This window comes from Rattus norvegicus, chromosome 1, assembly GCF_036323735.1.
Source record: "Rattus norvegicus strain BN/NHsdMcwi chromosome 1, GRCr8, whole genome shotgun sequence".
NCBI classification, from domain to species: domain Eukaryota; kingdom Metazoa; phylum Chordata; class Mammalia; order Rodentia; family Muridae; genus Rattus; species Rattus norvegicus.
Genome location: NC_086019.1, coordinates 93930843 through 93948227, shown reverse-complemented (window position 1 = coordinate 93948227; position 17385 = coordinate 93930843). Strand labels below are relative to the sequence as shown.

General features: G+C 50.2%; 2 protein-coding genes across 5 annotated transcripts in view; one reads left to right on the top strand and one right to left on the bottom strand.

The window, feature by feature from the left end:
* LOC103689966 (MARCKS-related protein-like) overlaps positions 1-17385 on the bottom strand; it is a 980777-nt gene that overhangs the window by 100412 nt on the left and 862980 nt on the right. The window lies entirely within an intron of this gene.
* Sipa1l3 (signal-induced proliferation-associated 1 like 3) overlaps positions 1-17385 on the top strand; it is a 207420-nt gene that overhangs the window by 5379 nt on the left and 184656 nt on the right. The window contains exon 1 of one of the 4 annotated variants that reach the window (XM_039104443.2): positions 1815-8017. The exons of 2 other annotated variants lie outside the window; for them this stretch is intronic. The gene's annotated coding sequence lies outside the window, so the exon portion shown is untranslated. Of the gene's footprint in view, positions 1-1814; positions 8022-17385 lie in introns of those variants that run through there. One more of the 4 variants, XM_017588911.3, reaches the window with a different exon arrangement.

Genomic DNA, 17385 nt, shown 5'->3' with positions numbered 1-17385 from the left:
AAGGGCATCACCTATGCCAGGAGTTGGGGGTGGGGGGAACTTGAGGGGCAGTTCCAGGCAGAGGGAACATCAAGTGCAGAGCCAGGAGGTTAGAATGAACTTGCCACAGAGGCAATGTTGTTGTCACTGGATGGAATAGGGTGGATTTCTGTTCTCCGAGCTCACACTTCTTTAAAGCTTGTAAAGTAATAATAATCAGAGTTGCTAACATTTAAGCAGCGCGGACTTGCGGCCAGGTGCTTGGCTAAGTGCTCTGCTCGTCCTCAGTTAACAGTATCAGTAGTCTGATGACGTAACTAACTTCATTGAACTCATTTTACAAAAGAGATCACTGAAGCCCGGCGGTGGGTGGTGGCCCATGCCTTTCATCCTAGTGCTTGGGAGGCAGAGGCAGGTGGATCTCCATGAGTTCAAGGCCAGCCTGGTCCACAGAGTGGGTTCCAGGACAGCCAGGGCTACACTGTCTGGAAAAAAAAACAAAGCAAACAAAACCCCCAAACCAATGAGATCCCTGCAGACTGATACTCTTCACTGCAGGTCCTCTTTAGGAGGCAAAGGCCAGGGGGGGAAGTGGGCACAGCATTTCTTTTTTGGGTTATTTGATAGGCAAAGCATTGGGAGCTGTATTTAGTACCTCATTCACACAATAGGGAAACAGTACGGGATGCTGTGGCATCATGGCCACTGTCAGAGATGCTTTAGGTTGGGCATGGGGCAGAGCTTTTGCAGAGTCCAGAGCAGAGAGAAAAGGAAGTAGACTAATCAGAACAGAGCAGAGCGAGAGAGCGAGAGGGAGAGAGGGAGGGAGGCGTGAGAATGGCAAGACAGCAAGAGATAGAGTGAGAGTTTGTGGGGTAGAGAAATCAGCGTGGGTTGTAAGGAAGGGTCAGGATACTAGTGTGTACTTGGATGTACTTGTGATACTGAGGGAGCCTGGAAACCAGCCTGGGTCTCGATATGCTGATGGGAGCCGAAGGTATCCATAGTCCCTTTCGCCAGAGGTAAGGGAAATGACTTCTTTTGACCCATGGGAACCGGTTTCACAAGTTCCTGAGGAATGCTGGCTTTTATCTAACCACCAGAAATCCTTCTCTCCTCTGGCTTGAGTTTATTTCTAGATATACAGACGACCTGAGACCTGAGAAGGGGCAAGATGGAGAGAGCTACACCTCCCAGCCAAACAGAGCAGGTGGATTCCGAGTTTGTTATGTTGCCAAGGTGATCCACGCTCACCTCCTGGCAATGCCTGGTGTGTAAAACATGCGCTGTGACACTATTGACTGAATTGACCATACGAGGGAGCACTATTCTGGGAGCTCTGTTGGGTAAGAGCTTTGATTCCTTGGTCCACTCCATGGGATAGCGAGGTCACTATTTATTATCTGGGGAAACTAGATAGAGAGAAGCTAGAGTCACCAAGTGACTCTTCCAGAGCCTGTGCTACCTGTGGTCTGTCCGTGAAATGACAGACAGGCAGATGTCCCAGCCTCTTCATCCAGTGCACCTCCTATGGGGAACTCCTGCAGCAGCTTCCAGTTGCTTTTGGGCCATGAGGTTGACTGCCATGCTGGGCCTGGAGTTTCTCTGGTCCCAGCTCCACCAAAATAACAAAGCGATCTGGGTGTGTGGCAGTCTTGTGAGTTTTTCAGATGTGATCACGGTCTCATGACCCGGCCCTTATCTGTAGGACGTACATTCTGAAATCCCCGTGAGTGGACTGTTGGGGTGTCCAGCATGTGCCTTGCAGCGCTTGGCCGGGGTGGGGGGGGGGAGTGGAGGCGTGGGAGGGAGTGAGAGCCGGAGCCAGATTGGCCATGAGCTGGGAACGGTTGCAGCTGGGCGGGGAAGGCTTATTATAGCCTCCCTTTACCCTCGTGTGTTTGAAGTGTCTTGTCAAGAAAAGTTAGAGTCAAGTACGGGGAGCTTTCACTCAGCATTTGTGTGGTTCAGGCTCAAGTGTACATGTGGGGGATTCCCTGCCTCTGCTCAGCCCACTTACATAATACAATTATTTGCTTTTGCTCCCCTTCTTCTTCCTTATGCAAGTTATTAAGTGGCCGAGGCTCTGGAAGCATCGAGCACCCCTGGCCGGCCCGGGTAGCCACATGCTTCCCGTTTCTATTGCGCCCAGGGTCCTCCTGGGGCCCTTGGTCCCTCATGGTTCCTTCCAGCACCTGACTGTGAGGCTCCACCTACATTTTTTTTTCCCAAGACCTGTTTCAACAGGAGGCCTCACTCAGATCCTCCCTTGATCCGTCACTCAAGACAGCCAAAGCAGCCCTGACACCCAGCCCTGGCTCTTCAGGGCCCTGCGAAGGCTCCACAAGGAACCCGAAGCCAGCCTTTGGTTTATAGGCAGCGAGCGCTGCAGTGGAAATGTCCGCTTTCATTCCGGGCTTTGACCAAAGAATGAAGAGGGGCAGCTTGGGACATTTTTGGGGGACCCGATAACTGGCCAACGGTGTGAATGCCACAGCCAGCTTGTGTTCCCCAGGCACACCATGTCGAAGCCCCTGTAGCATTTGCTTTTTGCCGGTGTTCACTTCCCAGGCCATGATGGAATCTCTCTGTAGAACCGACAGGCAGAAGAGCAGAAACCCTTGGGAATGGGAGGCAGAGGAGCCTCTGCTGGCCCCTTTGCTTCCTGCAGGTCTTAGGGAGGAGGCAGGTGTGACAGAGTTGGTGTGATTATGTCCGACAGCTGGCACCCTTTGTTCTAGCTGAGGATCCTTCTCTAAGGTACCTTGTTCTAAACCAGTCTCCTCCTCGTCAGGCTAGAGGCATGCATGTGTGTGTGGACCCACAGCGATGGATCCGAGGGTTGGCAAAACCCAAATGCTGGCACTATGCATTTGATATTTATTATTCTCACGTACACTGATGCGTGCAGGTGTGCATGCATGAGTGCTAGCACTCGCATGTGAAGACATGGGGCTGTCATTCCTTAGGCACAGTCCACTCCCCAACCCCTCAGTGGCCAGGATTCCACAAGTAGGTTAGGTGGGATGGCCATCAGCTCCAGGGGTCAGTTCTGTCCCTGCCTCTCCACATCTGGGATTCAGGAGTTCGCTTTTCTTAATGTGGGTTCTGGGGATGGAACTGAAGTCCTTGTGCTTGCACAGCAAGTGCTTTCTCTAGTGAGCTCTGTATCTTCTCAGCACTATTTCTAGTTAAGTACAGGGTTTCATGCGGCCCAGGCTGACCTCAGACGCCTTCTGATCCTTCTGCCTGTGCTTCTCAAGTGTTGTTTCTACAGGCTTGTGCCATAATGTCGAGCTTTGAGTTTTCTCTAAACTCTGTATGGGGGCATGGGGCATGTGCTGTGGTATACATGTGGAGTCAGTTCTTCTGGGGATCAGTTCTCTCCTTTTACCATGCGCAACCCGGGAGTAGACCTCAGGTCAGGATTTGGCAACAAGTGCCTTCCGTGAATCATCTCGAAAGCCCCCGGATTGGATTTTTTTGTTTGTTTTTGTCTTAGGTTTTTGAGGCTGGGTCTCTCTCTCTCTCTCTCTCTCTCTCTCTCTCTCTCTCTCTCTCTCTCTCCTCATGGCCCTAGCTGTCATGGAATTCACTCTGTAGAACAGGCTGGCCTTGAACTCACAGAGCTCTGCCTGCCTCTGGGACTGAAGGCGTACGCCCACCGCCCAGCCTAGCTTTGGTTTTTAAACTTACTGGGTGATGATGCTCTCATGAGAGTTGTGGAAGGTGAGTTACCTAGCAGTGCAGCCTCCACCCCTCACCTTTCCCACCGTTCTGGGGCCCACTCGAGTGTGAGGTTGGGAGACAGGAATAGTGAAGGGGACTTAGTGGTCCACACCTGTAACCTCAGCCTAGGAAACAGGCAGGGTGCTCAGGAATCCATGGCCGCCTTCATCTGTGTCCTGAGTTTGAGGCCAGCCTGGGCTACCTGAAACCTACCTAAAAGAAACACAAAACCAATAGAACAAAAGGGGCCAAGAACACACCTCAAGGGATAAAACCCTGATTTTGATCCCTAAACCCACATCGTGGAAGAAAAGAGAACAGTCGCAAGTTGGTCTCTTGACTTCCACATGTGTGGGAAATATCGATTAAGAAAACCATAGAAAACAATGCAGAGAAGCTGTGCGCGGTGTAGGACAGCAGCAGACACTATGGGGAGGAGATTAGTCAGGAGGGAATATGAAGTATTAGGTCGGAAGAGGAAGTTTTAAGCAGAAAAGCCAGAGGACAGCCATGGAGGAGGTAGGCGTGTGTGGCGAGGGCTATGCAAAGGTCCTGAGAGGAGTAAGGTGGAGTTGCTCCTGGGGCATAATACCAATTTAGGGAGATGGGGGCGACAGAGGTGGATGTGGTAAGAGCCCGTTCTTCCCTGTTCTCTAAAATAACAAGAGAAATCTGAATGTTCGGTGCCACGGAGCCCACTGCAGGGTTGACTGTTAAATAGTGTTGCTATTTGCGTGGTAGCCACCGCTGCGTGGGCTGGAACTTAGACATCCAGGTCCCTTCATGAGAGACACGGTGCTCGCCAGCCTGCGGTCCCTCACATTGTATTGAGCTTCCCTGACTCGTATTGGGTTGGACAATAACCGGACTGTGGGTCGTGGGTGGATTAAGAATGGTTTAACATTGAGCTTTAGGAAGTTAGGTCTGACAGCTTCCTTCCATGAGCAAGAGGCTTTGGTCACTCCTACTCACTCTAAGGGTTGGTGGCCAGAGAGCAGACCCTGTGTCTCCTTTGCTTTCACTGATGGCCTGCAGTGCCTGTAACAGCTCAGAGTAAGAGCCCTTGTCCAGCTAAGCCTCAAGGCTTGGCTCTGGTGCAGTCTGACAGAGTCCTTCCCTACCAGACGGGACCTGGTAGGCCAGTCTTCAGCCTTCTCATCTTGGTGCCTGAGTTTAGAGTGGCCATGGTGGTGTGTGCTGGGCTGCAGTGGAGAGGAAGTGGCTTGGGAAGAGGTCTGGGAGTCATGGTGTGGAGGAGGAAGAACACCCTTTGGCCCCTCCCATTTGCCACACCCTTATACTGACCAAAAAGATAATCAGAAGTCCTCAAGGATCCCCCCCAAGGACCGACTCCTGGTGTAAGATAAATGCAAACGAGGCAGGGCCCAGCCTTGGGACACCTGGGCCAGAAGTTGCCTTGGTTGGTGTGGCCTTGGCTGCTGACGGTAATGGTGACGGTAGTGGCAGCAGGAGCAAAAACAAGTTTAGGCATCTAATGTGTGCCGGACACGGTGCTAGGTACTTTACACGCAGTAACCAACTTACCCCAAGCCTCTCAACCACCCCTTCAGCTAACCCACTTATTCCCTTTGTAGAATTTGAATAACTCACTTTGGAGGTCAAAGGGTGGTTCTCAGGCCTGCAGAATCACAGTGGGCTTGTCCAGAAAGCTCTATGCTCCAGGTCCAGTGAGAGTGAACATTTGCACTTTTAATCCCCCAGGAGCTACCAGGGTCCATGTCTAGGAACCACGTTTTGAGACTCATTGATCTATCATAGGAAGCCCCAACATAATGGACTGGAAATGAGATATCACAAAGACTCCCATAGGTCTCAGCAAGGGTCCTTTGTGTCCCTCAGCCATCGGCTGTGCACCTCTCATGATCCCTGGCTCCCTGTGTGGCTCCAGTTTGCACACCCTATAGGGCCCTGTGCAGCAGCAGTTAAGGGCACCTCTTACTGTGTGTCCCTTTAAGAGAGAAGGAACCTTGCTCTTAGGCCCTGCCTCCTGATTCCTCTTAGGTCTCTCGGGGTAGCACTGGAACAAATAGCCTGACACATAACCCTGTCTGTGCAAATCAGAGGCCAAGGCCAGCGCTGTGGGATTAAACTCACATCGCTGTTCAGGAGCACACAAGAGTGTGCGAGGATCGGCCGGAGATGTGGGTGAGACAGCAGAACCACAGTACCCTGCATTTTGCTGTTTGTGCTGCACTTCTCAGATTTGTAATTACTCAGTTACTTAGCTGTGCACTCTTTAATCATGGCTGACTTTGAAAACCCGTGCGTAGTCCCTGTACCCTAGGAGCCCTTTGTCGAGTCAGCTACCAAAATTTGTCTGAAAGTGTAGGGACTCCCAAGTCGGGCACAACACTGGGGGTGCAGGCATGCTTTCTGAGAACCCTCGCTGCTTGGCACCACCTGGGGTCCCCTCTGCCCCCTCCCACTCCTGAGCAAGATGCTTCTCACAGAGGCTCAACTCTGAGGACTCTGGAGGGCTGTTGAGCGGACAGAGGGGAGAATGTAGGTCAAGTGCAGGTTGCCAGCTCAAAATTGTGAACTCTGGTGGTTCTGTCCCTGTCCCCAACCATCTATGAAAGCGACCTTCCTCTTTTTTTTTTTTCTTTTTTCTTTTTTTTTTTCGGAGCTGGGGACCGAACCCAGGGCCTTGCGCTTGCTAGGCAAGTGCTCTACCACTGAGCTAAATCCCCAACCTTCCTCTTATAGGCAGCATTTTCCTCTACCTATCTGTGGACAGTGGTTGCCCCGGGAGACTGCAGAGGGCCTGAGAAATGTGACTTAGCCTATGTGCAAGTCCTGGGTCCTCCTGGGCCCTGTATTGATCTCCGGTAAGCCCCATGGCCCCACAGTGTCCGTGTCTGCAAGGTAGAGCTGGAACCGATCCATTCTCCTAGGTTGGGGGGATTGAAGCTTGTGAAATCCTGTGCTGTGCTTAATGCCTGACAGTGCCCCGTCATTCTTTTGTTTTGCCCGATTGTTCTCAGGTGACTGAGAGCTCCCTCAGGCTAGAGTATCGTGGTTCTGGTTCACTGCAGTTTGATGAGGGAAGTAGTGAGTTTTAATTTGGCTCCTGTGAGATGGGGTCTAATGCTGACGGCCAGTCTGGCCTTGAACTTGTAGCAGTTCCTCTCACCTCAGCCTCCCCCAAGTGCAGCAGTCTACACATTTCCATCAGAGTCCGGAGGTTAAGCTCTGTAACTGAGCAGTTGTTTTCCGTTTCAAAGGCTCAGGCGTGAGCAGCCTGTGATAACGCAACGGTGAGTTATGGAACAGTTGGTTGTTCTTTGTTGGTGGTTTTTGGTTTGTTTGGTTTGGTTTTTTGAGACAGCCTCATGTAGCTCAGGTTCGTCCCCAACTCTCTATGCAGCTTTGAATGGCCTTGAAATTCTGTTTCTCTTTTCCAGTGCTGATACAGTCATAAGCTATCGGGCTCCAGAGCGATGATGACCTCACTGACTCCCATTCCTATTCCCAAGGTGGACACTAGTCTCTTCACAGGGCCATATTAGCACAGCAGTCAGAAGCTGGACTCTGAGCTATGTTGCTTGGGTTGAACACCTACTTGTTATGTGACCTCCGTCCTGTGACTTCTGTTCAACACTATCTGTAGAATAGGAGTGGCCTTAGTTCTGACCTAAAGGCTACCCGTGAGGCCCTGGAGAGATGGCAGTGGTTAGAGCAGAGTTGTGCATCCAAGGCGGGGCGGCAGGATCTTCCCCAGGTTTAATCATTAAGCTTCCAGCTTCTGCAGCCAGCACTGGCGGCAGAGGCGAGGGGCCCACCTGTGGGTGGGAAGGTTGTGTGAATGAAACTGCTGGGCTCAGGGCAGGGATGCTGTGGCGCTGACCCAGTCCTGGCTCAGCACCAAGCAGGTGGCCTGTAACAGGCAGGCTTTGTTACCTTTGAGCTTTCTCCCAAACTCATTCAGACCCAAGACCACGTGTCTGATGAGTAAGGAATCCTGTTATTTCCCTTCCCCAAAGGGAATATTGGCAAAACAGCCTCTTTGGGAATGTGCCTGTATGCAGAGAGCAGCCATCTCAGGGGAACTCCGGTAGCTGGCATGGCCTGGAGGCCGCTGAATAAGTCGTTAGAAGCTGGCACGGCTGGTTCCCATTTCCGCATTCCAGACACCCACAGCACAGGAGGAGGCACCACCCCAGGTCGGCCTAGGGAGCTGGGGCAGGTGGCCCTTGCCTAGGGAAAACCTGGGACAGGAGCCACACCTGGGGCCAACCTCGTAGCCATCTTCCTGGAGTGTAATCGCGGCTGTGTTCCGGGACGCCCGGTAGGTAAGCAATGTCTCCTAACTTCAGTAGCACCTTTCAGAGAAAGTTAATAATGTGTTTCTTCTTTGAGAACGCAGGCTTTTACATTTTTCTCTTTCTCTTACCTCCTCTTTTCCCATGAAGTGGTTACCTGTCTGTAAGTGAAAAGAAAATGGAGGCCACGGACTCCCAGGGAAAGAGGAGATGACTCTAGCTGAGCCCCTGCTGTCTGCAGACTTTGTTACCAGGGACTGTGGGTTCCCCAGCCTGATGTGCACACTGTCTAGACTTCTGCGAATCCTGTTCCTCCCGGGCCTCAGTTTCCTCTTTTGGGGGAAATAGGAAGTAGCAGTAGTACCCACTGAGCTGTCATGCCGTGTGCCCCAGCTCCTCTGACCTGCGCTTGTGTTACCTGGTGTAGTCCAGCTCGGGTCCCTGGCTCCCTGCTCTAGCCTCTCCCTAGCTGTGTCCTCTGCCTGTGGATGTAGTTTGGGTAGCATGTCCACCTACCCTCCCATAGTCACACAGCCATTCTCAGGACTAACCTTCCAAAGCCACCTCCCCTTACACCCCTATTCCCTCACCCCCCAGTCTCTGCTCAGACATTCCCGTCCCTGGGTGCGTTCCTCTCAGTCACCCTGGAGCCTCTTCCTCCACTGGATTTTTCTTCCACCTGCTTCCCATGGGAGCACAGGCAAGGCCTTGATCCTTGTAGAACAGTGCCTGACATGTGGGTGGGTGCAACGTCAGTTATGCTGTGAATGCATTTATGCTACTAAGTGGCCCATTGGCTGATGGTGGCTAAGCTGCTGTCATTTGGGGTTGGCTAGAGTGCCACCAGTATTTCCAGGAAGCCATGGCAATGGTTGGCGTGGCCTGTGCACCTGTCTCTCTGTGGTCATTCTTGGGGTCTGTCAGCCTCAAGCTGCTGGCTTCCTGGCCCTCAGCCCCTTCAGGCTTCACAGCCCGGAACTGGCAGTGGCCCATTTGGGCATTCTGGGCACGTCGCATGGCAGAGAAAGTGTGATACTAGTGAGTTAGAGAACAGTGGGGTAATCTCAGAGATTTGTGGAAGGCCCCCATGTGCGTGTCTGCCGTGTGTGCGGAATGGTGACCTATCTCCAGGTTTCTATGGCAGGAAGGCAGGAGAACTGGAGCAATCCAGGTTTGTCCTTCTTTCTGCTTCAACAGGCAATAACTCTCGCTTTGCACCGAGCAGGTCTTAATTAACCAGCGAGTTGGAATCAGACTGTGTCGTAACTGACACATTCTCTGTTTCTGACTCCAGGTAGCAGCTACTGATGCTGTAAAAATATCCTAGGCAGGTTTCCCCAAGGCTTCCCAGGAGCCAGGTCAGGGGCCCGCCCTCTCAGGCTTCTCCCAGCTGCCCGCCCCACGCTTTGAGGCACCTCATGGGCCCACTGTTGCCATATGACAGTCACGTGCCTTCACCCTCCAGATCCCGATGCAGTGTGGAGGGCTGCCGTGGCAGTAGGAGCATCACTCTGGGGGACGTTGAGGAAGCGCCATTTCTTGTAATGTTTGAGTCCTGTGCTGCCTGAACCCTGGGCCCTAGCTGCCTTTTCTGGAAGATGGTGTTAATTGATAGTGTCTGTGTAATCGAGACTTTAAAGAGAGGTCAGATGACAGCTAGTGTGCCAGAAGACTCCTGAAGTGAAGACAGTGGGGAGGGAGAGTGTTCAGGAGCTGACTTTTAAGTTCTGAGTGTTTTCAGTCTGCCCCACCCCCCTCATCGAGGCTCTTCTTTCTCCCCTCCTTATCTGAGGACAAGCAGTGCCCTCCCACATCAGCATCTTCCCACATCTTACTACGGGTATTAACTCCGTGATTATATAGTGCTACAGGGAACAGTGTTTCTCCATTAGGGATAGCACAGACTTTATTTCCCCGCATTTCGCTTTCACGCAGCAGTACCATAGAGAGGTATTTCTCCATCTTTCAGTGTTCCTCCAATTCACTCTTCTTTAAAAGAATGGTCGGGCGATGGTGGAACATGTTTTTAAGTCCCAGCATTTGGAGGCAGAGGCAGGCTGATCTCTTGAGTTCGAGGCCAGTCTGGTCTATGGAGTGAGTTCCAGGACAGCCAGGGTTACACAGAGAAAGCCTATCTCAAAAAAAAAAAAAAAAAAAAAAGCCATAAATGAAAGGAAGGATGGAAAGAAGGAAGGAAGGGGAAAAGGAAAAGAAAGGAAGGGGGACAGACATGGCTCAGTTGGTTAAGAGCACTTACTGCTCTTGCAGAGGACTTGGGTTTAGGTCCCAGCACCTATATCGTGACTTACAACCATCATTAAATCTAGGAGATCTGATGCCCTCTCTTAGCCTCAGTGGGTACCAGGTACACACTTATATGCAGGCAAAAATTCATATACATTAAATAAAAATCTAAAAAATATTTTATATTTCATCCTAGCATATATTCTACTATGCCCCCAGTCCCTCACTGGGGGAGTCTAGGCATGGGCTCTACCACTGAACCACACCGCCAGCCCCTCACTGAGGGATCCTAGGCAGGGGCTCTACCACTGAGCCACGCCCCCAGCCCCTCACTGGGGGATTCTAGGCAGGGGCTCTACCACTGAGCCACGCCCCCAGCCCCTCACTGAGGGATCCTAGGCAGGGGCTCTACCACTGAGCCACGCCCCCAGCCCCTCACTGGGGGATTCTAGGCAGGGGCTCTACCACTGAGCCACGCCCCCAGCCCCTCACTGAGGGATCCTAGGCAGGGGCTCTACCACTGAGCCACGCCCCCAGCCCCTCACTGGGGGATTCTAGGCAGGGGCTCTACCACTGAGCCACGCCCCCAGCCCCTCACTGAGGGATCCTAGGCAGGGGCTCTACCACTGAGCCACGCCCCCAGCCCCTCACTGGGGGATTCTAGGCAGGGGCTCTACCACTGAGCCACGCCCCCAGCCCCTCACTGAGGGATCCTAGGCAGGGGCTCTACCACTGAGCCACGCCCCCAGCCCCTCACTGGGGGATTCTAGGCAGGGGCTCTACCACTGAGCCACGCCCCCAGTCCCTCACTGGGGGATTCTAGGCAGGGGCTCTACCACTGAGCCACGCCCCCAGCCCCTCACTGGGGGAGTCTAGGCAGGGGCTCTACTACTGAACCACATTCCTATTCCAAACATACTCTGGCGGGTATGCCATAATTTATTTGGCTAGATGTCATGTGCTTTCCTTCTGTTTCTAACTTTTCCCCAAAATTATTTTTACAATTGCTGGCCTTCTTTAATTAGCTCAGAGGTGTTGGAGCTTAGCTACTTTAACTTCAGCCCTGTCGGCCTCTGAGGCTGAGCGTGAGCAGTGGTGGCATAAGAGTGATGCCCCTTGTCCAGACTCAAGGTGTGTGTTCTGGAGGTGCTCGCCAGGCCCAGCGCAGTGATGAGCCACCTCCGCCAAGTGCTTTTTAATTATAGAAATGATTAATAGAGGCATCATTATTATACAGATGAGCTGTGCCTAATGGGTACTTAGGACACAATCAGGAGGGGAGGGGTCGTGTTCTTTCCTATTAAGAATCTTTGTTGGGAAGTCAGAATGTGGAAGAGATTTTTTTTGCTGGCCGTTTCATAGAGAGCGCTTCAGTTTGGGAATGTGCCTGTCGCCGTAAAACTTGAAACATTCGGATGAGATTCTGCTGCCCAACAGGACATCCGGCAAACTTCGAATGTCTTAAGATGTCAACCGAGTATTATTTCTCATGCATGTGCCGCTGACTGAGGCTCGGCTGGATGGGATGGCTCTTCAGCTGGTCCTGCAGTGGCTGCAAGTCGGGAGTACACAGGGCTAGAATATTCCAGATGTTTTTTCCTTCAAATGGCCTCTAGGATGGCCGTCCAACTTTCTGTGTGTGTGGTCTCTAGACCTTTCTTTCCATGTAGCATTCGTAGTCAGCCAGACTTGTATAACAGTGGCCGCCGCCACTGCTGCTGCTTCTCCTCCTCCTCCTCCTCCTTTTCCTCCTCCTCCTCCTCCTCCTCCTCCTCCTCCTCCTCCTCCTCCTCCTCTTCATTCTCCTCCTCCTCTTCTTCCTCTTCCTCTTCTTCCTTCTCTTCTTCCTCATCTTCCTCCTTCTCCTTCTCCTCCTCCTTCTTCTGTAGTTTGCTTGTTTGAATTTATTAGGAACAGGGTCTTGCTATCTTGCTTTGGCTGACCTTGAACTTAGTGTCTGCCCCAAGCTACAGGCGTGCACCCCCACCGTACCTGCCTCTTTGACTTCTTAGGTTTTCTTATGGCTTAGGGCAAGAGCCAGCTCCTACCCCTTCCTCCTCCTGTTGGCTGAAGCGAGCCACTGTATCAGCCTTGTGAGGAGGGATGCTGCAAGAATCGATGCCAGGAAGGTACCCTGTTGGGGTTCACCCGTGAACACCACCACAGCCCGTTTCCCCACATCCCTGTGAGAGGAAGAAGGAGTGCTGGGGAGGGAGACACCGCCACAGGGAAGCAGAAGCTTTCCTGAAATCCCCGACATGTCCACTCTCCACCACCGCAAGGAAGTCTAGGAAACGTAGCTTTATAGGGTGCGTTGCTAGTCTGGGCAAAGGACTGGTAAGGAAGGAGTAGTTGCAGGAGACATATGTGTTGGATGGGGTCCTGTACAAGTGCTTTGTTCACAGCCACAGGAGTGGTTACGTAAACCCCGGCAGCCATGTGTTCAGTTATCAATGACTCAATAAGTCCTTAGGGTCAGCCACACACCAGGCTTCATAGGATGCTTGTAGGGACCAGGGATGTGAACCCGTGTGGGAGTCAACTGGTCAGGATCATCTGCAGGTCTTGGTCTTGGGCTTAGATCGTCTCTCATTGGGTACTGGTTAGGCAAATGGCTGTGAAGTACCCAGTCTTCACCTGCGTGGTGAAGCCACTGCGAGCACTTTCTTTATGGGAGTCCCCCGGAGCGGATGCTGTCGCCATGCCCAGTTCTCACATGGAGGACAGAGACATGGGCTGGCTCAGTAACTCGGTGCGTGTCCATCAGGGATGGCACCATGGAGCTGACTCAGTCTCTCGTGTGGCCCTAGAAACCAGGAACTGAGTTTCTTGTCACATTGCTTTATTTATTTTAGAAACGTTCCTTACTGAAATGGGCTTGTGACACCAGAACAAACAAAAACCAGAAACCACCCACTGTCCCCTCCCCTGCACTCCGGCCCCAGCCTCGTCGGTGTGCAGAGAAGACAGTGGCTTGTCCCTTGGATCAAGATGTGCCTCGTCAAAAAGCACTGGGCGGGGAACCCAAGGCCTCCGTAGGCTGGGCAGGCTCTTTGACTAACCTCCATCCTTAGGCCTGAATACACCTAGTTTAAGAAAAAAATAGGAAAACCCCTGGTCCTTAACACATAATACACAAACAGAAGTGTGTTGTGCAGTACCAGGCAGCCATTATTCCTGTGCAGACCCAAGAGCCCGCATCACAACTCCCAACTTCTCATGCTTTGGAAGAGATAACTACTGAGGCTCGGAATGGTGGCGCGTGCCCGTGATCCCAGTAATTGGGAGCCTCAGACGACATACTGTCTCAAAAATCAAACCCCAACACATGTAGGTATTTTCTGAAACCATGTTTTTTGCTTAATACAATTCTAAGATTGATCCAGACCGATGGATGCAGCCGTGGGTCTTTTTTTTTTTTTAAAAAAAACTACTAGACTGTGTTTCTGTTTAGTCATGTTCCTTTTTATTCATTACATTTATTCTGTTTTATTGATGTGCATATATGTTGTATGTGTGTGGGACGTATGTGGAGATCGGGAGTTGGTGCTGAGGATTGAATTCAGGTTGTGGCCCAGTGTCATATGCTGAGCCATCTCACGCTCAACCTTCTCGTAGTCGCTTCAAAGGCCACAGGAATGCTGCTGGTTTCCATGGTTGTTTTTGCTCACCATGCGTTACTCCAACTGGGTGAGGGCTTATTTCTAGGTATTCATGGACAGGAAGTTTGCGATTGCCCAGCACGGTAGCTCGAGTTCCTTTGAACTCTACCTGGCTGGGTAGAGCTTTCCTAGTGTAATGGACGTGACAGGAAGCCTTACTGTGGTGAACTCGCAGTGTTCTGGAAATGTTGTGCAAGGCAAAGCCACTTTTTGTTTTGTCCTCACTCCCACTCTGCTTTGCGTTGGTGGCCACTTTTTCACAGGTTTATTTATTTATTCGTTTCGTTTTGTTTGCTTTTTGGCTGTTTCCAGGCAGGGTTTCTCTGTGTAGCCCTGGCTGTCCTGAACTCGCTCTGTAGATCAGGCATTTCTGGACCACCCTCCCAGACATCCACCTGCCTCTGCCTCTTGAGCGCTGGGAATAAAGGCGTGCAACCCCATGCCTGGCCTTCATTAGTTTGTTAGTGTCTTTTATCCACCCCGCTTGCCAGTGCTGTTTGAGCTAATAAAAGTTCCATGGCCTCCTGGGTGTCCCCTCCCCACCTCCACAGTCTTTGGGTGCTCCTACTTTACGGTGTCACTTTTGGACCCCCCTTCAGTGTCTGTGTGTTTGACACACCTACCATGTGTCAGGATTAATTTCAGCTGCAGGTAAAGAAAACGATAAAAACACAAAATAACAGTGGCCTGGTAGGTACATGGGAAACAGATTTTTCTCTTACAGGAAGGAGTCTGATGTTAAGCAGACCAGGCCGTGTTCTTGTAAGAGACCAGACACTTCTACTCTCCTTACCCTGCTACTGCCCTACCTGGCTACTCTCCTCGTCTGTAGAAAGACTTGATGGGAGTTTCAGGCAAAAATTCGACTTGGCATGTATAACTGAAAGGGGGTTCTGGGAAAAGTAGTTTCATTTCATATTAGATTAGCTTTTCTTCCTAAATTAACAGAAGAGTTCAAACAGTAGAATGAGCAGCTAGCAACTTTACTAATTTGTGGTATACCCTAAAATAGAGATCGTTGTCTCTTTCAAAGAGGGTCTCATGTAGGCCAGGCAGAATTTAAACTCCTGATCCTATATGCTCCTCCTGAGTGCTGGGTTTATAGGTAAATGCCACCACACCCTACTAAAAATGAAGGATTTGCCAGATACCGGGATGGAAGCTTTATATGTTGCCCTTTTACGTTAGTAAATTTATTCCACAAATACTGGTCAAGCACCCGAGAGGGCTAGCCGTTCTGGGAACCAGGGAGACAGCACCATATGAAGCATAGTTCCTGTCCCTGGTTATGAAGGGAGCCATCGGAAAGTGTGACAAGGCAAGAAAAGAGGCCTGGACGGAGGCAAACAAACTTGTGCCAGCTCCAGTGTGGGAGCACTGGATAGCTAGGGGAGGAAGAGCATTGGGGTACAAGGATAGGGCCAGTGCAGAGGGCCTGAGGCGAGATGGTGCCTGGGGCATGGGAGGGACTCTGGATCTCCATGAGTGGGAGAATGTTGGCAGTGTGTGTGGAGGGGTGGGGGCAGATCACCTGGGGCTCCTCGGGCTGCAGGAAAGATCCACCAGAGTGAGGTGAGCCTTGTCAGGGCTCCGAGGAGGAGAGGGTGTACACAGATGGGAAAGTGATCACGAGTCACCCTAAGTTCTCACCAAGGATGCCTTAAAGCTTAAAGCCTACTGGCTTCTAGCATCGCCACCTTGTAACCTGTACATTCTGAGTCCTCCATTGCTGTATAAACAGCCAGTGTTTGTCCCTGTAAGAAAAGGCTTCTTTAAAGACAGGACCGTTGTCATGATTAAGGTAATTCAAAGTAAGCGTTTACATCATGTGGACTGGGCAGTGTTAGCGTTTAGGTCCCTCGCTGTCTGTCTAGGACTTGTTTGTTCTGATTAGGACATTGGATTAGTTCCCACTGGATTAGTTCCCAACCCTGTTAAGTTTCTCTTAGTCTTTTATAGGGTAGAGCATCTTCTCTCTCTCCTATCTTGGGGCACGCGTGTGTGTGTATGTGTGTGTGTGTGTGTGTGTGTGTGTGTGTGTGTGTGTACAGGTTTGCACATGTGTGCATGTGTGAGGGCAGGGCATCTATTGTCTCTATTGTTCTCTTTTATTTCCTTAAAACAGGGTCTTTTTTTTTAATGAGTCAATATCATTTATTAAGAACAGGAAAATAAAATTAGAACTCAATCTATGTCAATGTCAGGAGATTCAGGGTTGTTCAGATCAATACCCAATTGATATTATAACTCTTATGTATCAGAATAACACTTCGGGTTGGTTCAAATATCTATTATCTTATCTTTTAGTTGAACAGAACAGAGAAATGAGCAAAATGTATCAAATAGCTACTCCAGCTTGTTTCTCAGGACCATTTGCTTGGAAAAAATTTTTCCAGCCTTTTACTCTAAGGTAGTGTCTGTCTTTGTCACTGAGGTGCGTTTCTTGTATGCAGCAAAATGCTGGGTCCTGTTACGTATCCAGTCTGTTAGTCTATGTCTTTTTATTGGGGAATTGAGTCCACTGATGTTGAGAGATATTAAGGAATAGTGACTGTCGCTTCCTGTTATTTTTGTTGTTAGAGGTGGAACTATGTTTGTGTGGATATCTCCTTTTGGGTTTATTGAAAGAAGATTAATTTCTTGCTTTTTCTAGGGTGTAGTTTCCCTCCTTGTGTTGGAGTTTTCCATCTATTATCCTTTGTACGGCTGGATTTGTGGAAAGATATTGTGTAAATTTGGTTTTGTCATGGACTTTCTCCATCTATTTTGATAGTTTTGCTGGATAGAGTAGCCTGGGCTAGCATTTGTGGTCTCTTAGTGTCTGTATGACAGCTGCCCAGGATCTTCTGGCTTTCATCGTCTCTGGTGAGAAGTCTGGTGTAATTCTTATAGGTCTGCCTTTATATTTTACTTGACCTTTTTCCCTTACCGCTTTTAATATTCTTTCTTTGTTTTGTGCATTTGGTGTTTTGACTATTATGTGTCGGGAGGAATTTCTCTTCTGGTCCAGTCTATTAGGAGTTCTGTAGGCTTCTTGTGTGTTCATGGGCATCTCTTTCTTTAGGTTAGGGAAGTTTTCTTCTATAATTTTGTTGAAGATATTTTCTGGTCCTTTAAGTTGGGAGTCTTTACTCTCTTCTATACCTATTATCCTTAGGTTTGCTCTTCTCATTGTGTCCTGGATTTCCTGGATGTTTTGGGTTAGGATCTTTTTGTGTTTTGCATTTTCTTTGACTATTGTGTCAATGTTTTCTATGATATCTTCTGCCCCTGAGATTCTCTCTTCTATCTCTTGTATTCTGTTGGTGATGCTTGCGTCTATGACTCCTGATTTCTTTCCTAGGTTTTCTGTCTCAAGGGTTGTCTCCCTTTGTGATTTCTTTATTGTTTCTATTTCCATTTTTAGATCCTGTATGGTTTTGTTCAATCCCTTCACCTGTTTGGTTGTGTTTTCCTGTAATTCTTTAAGGGATTTTTGTGTTTCCTCT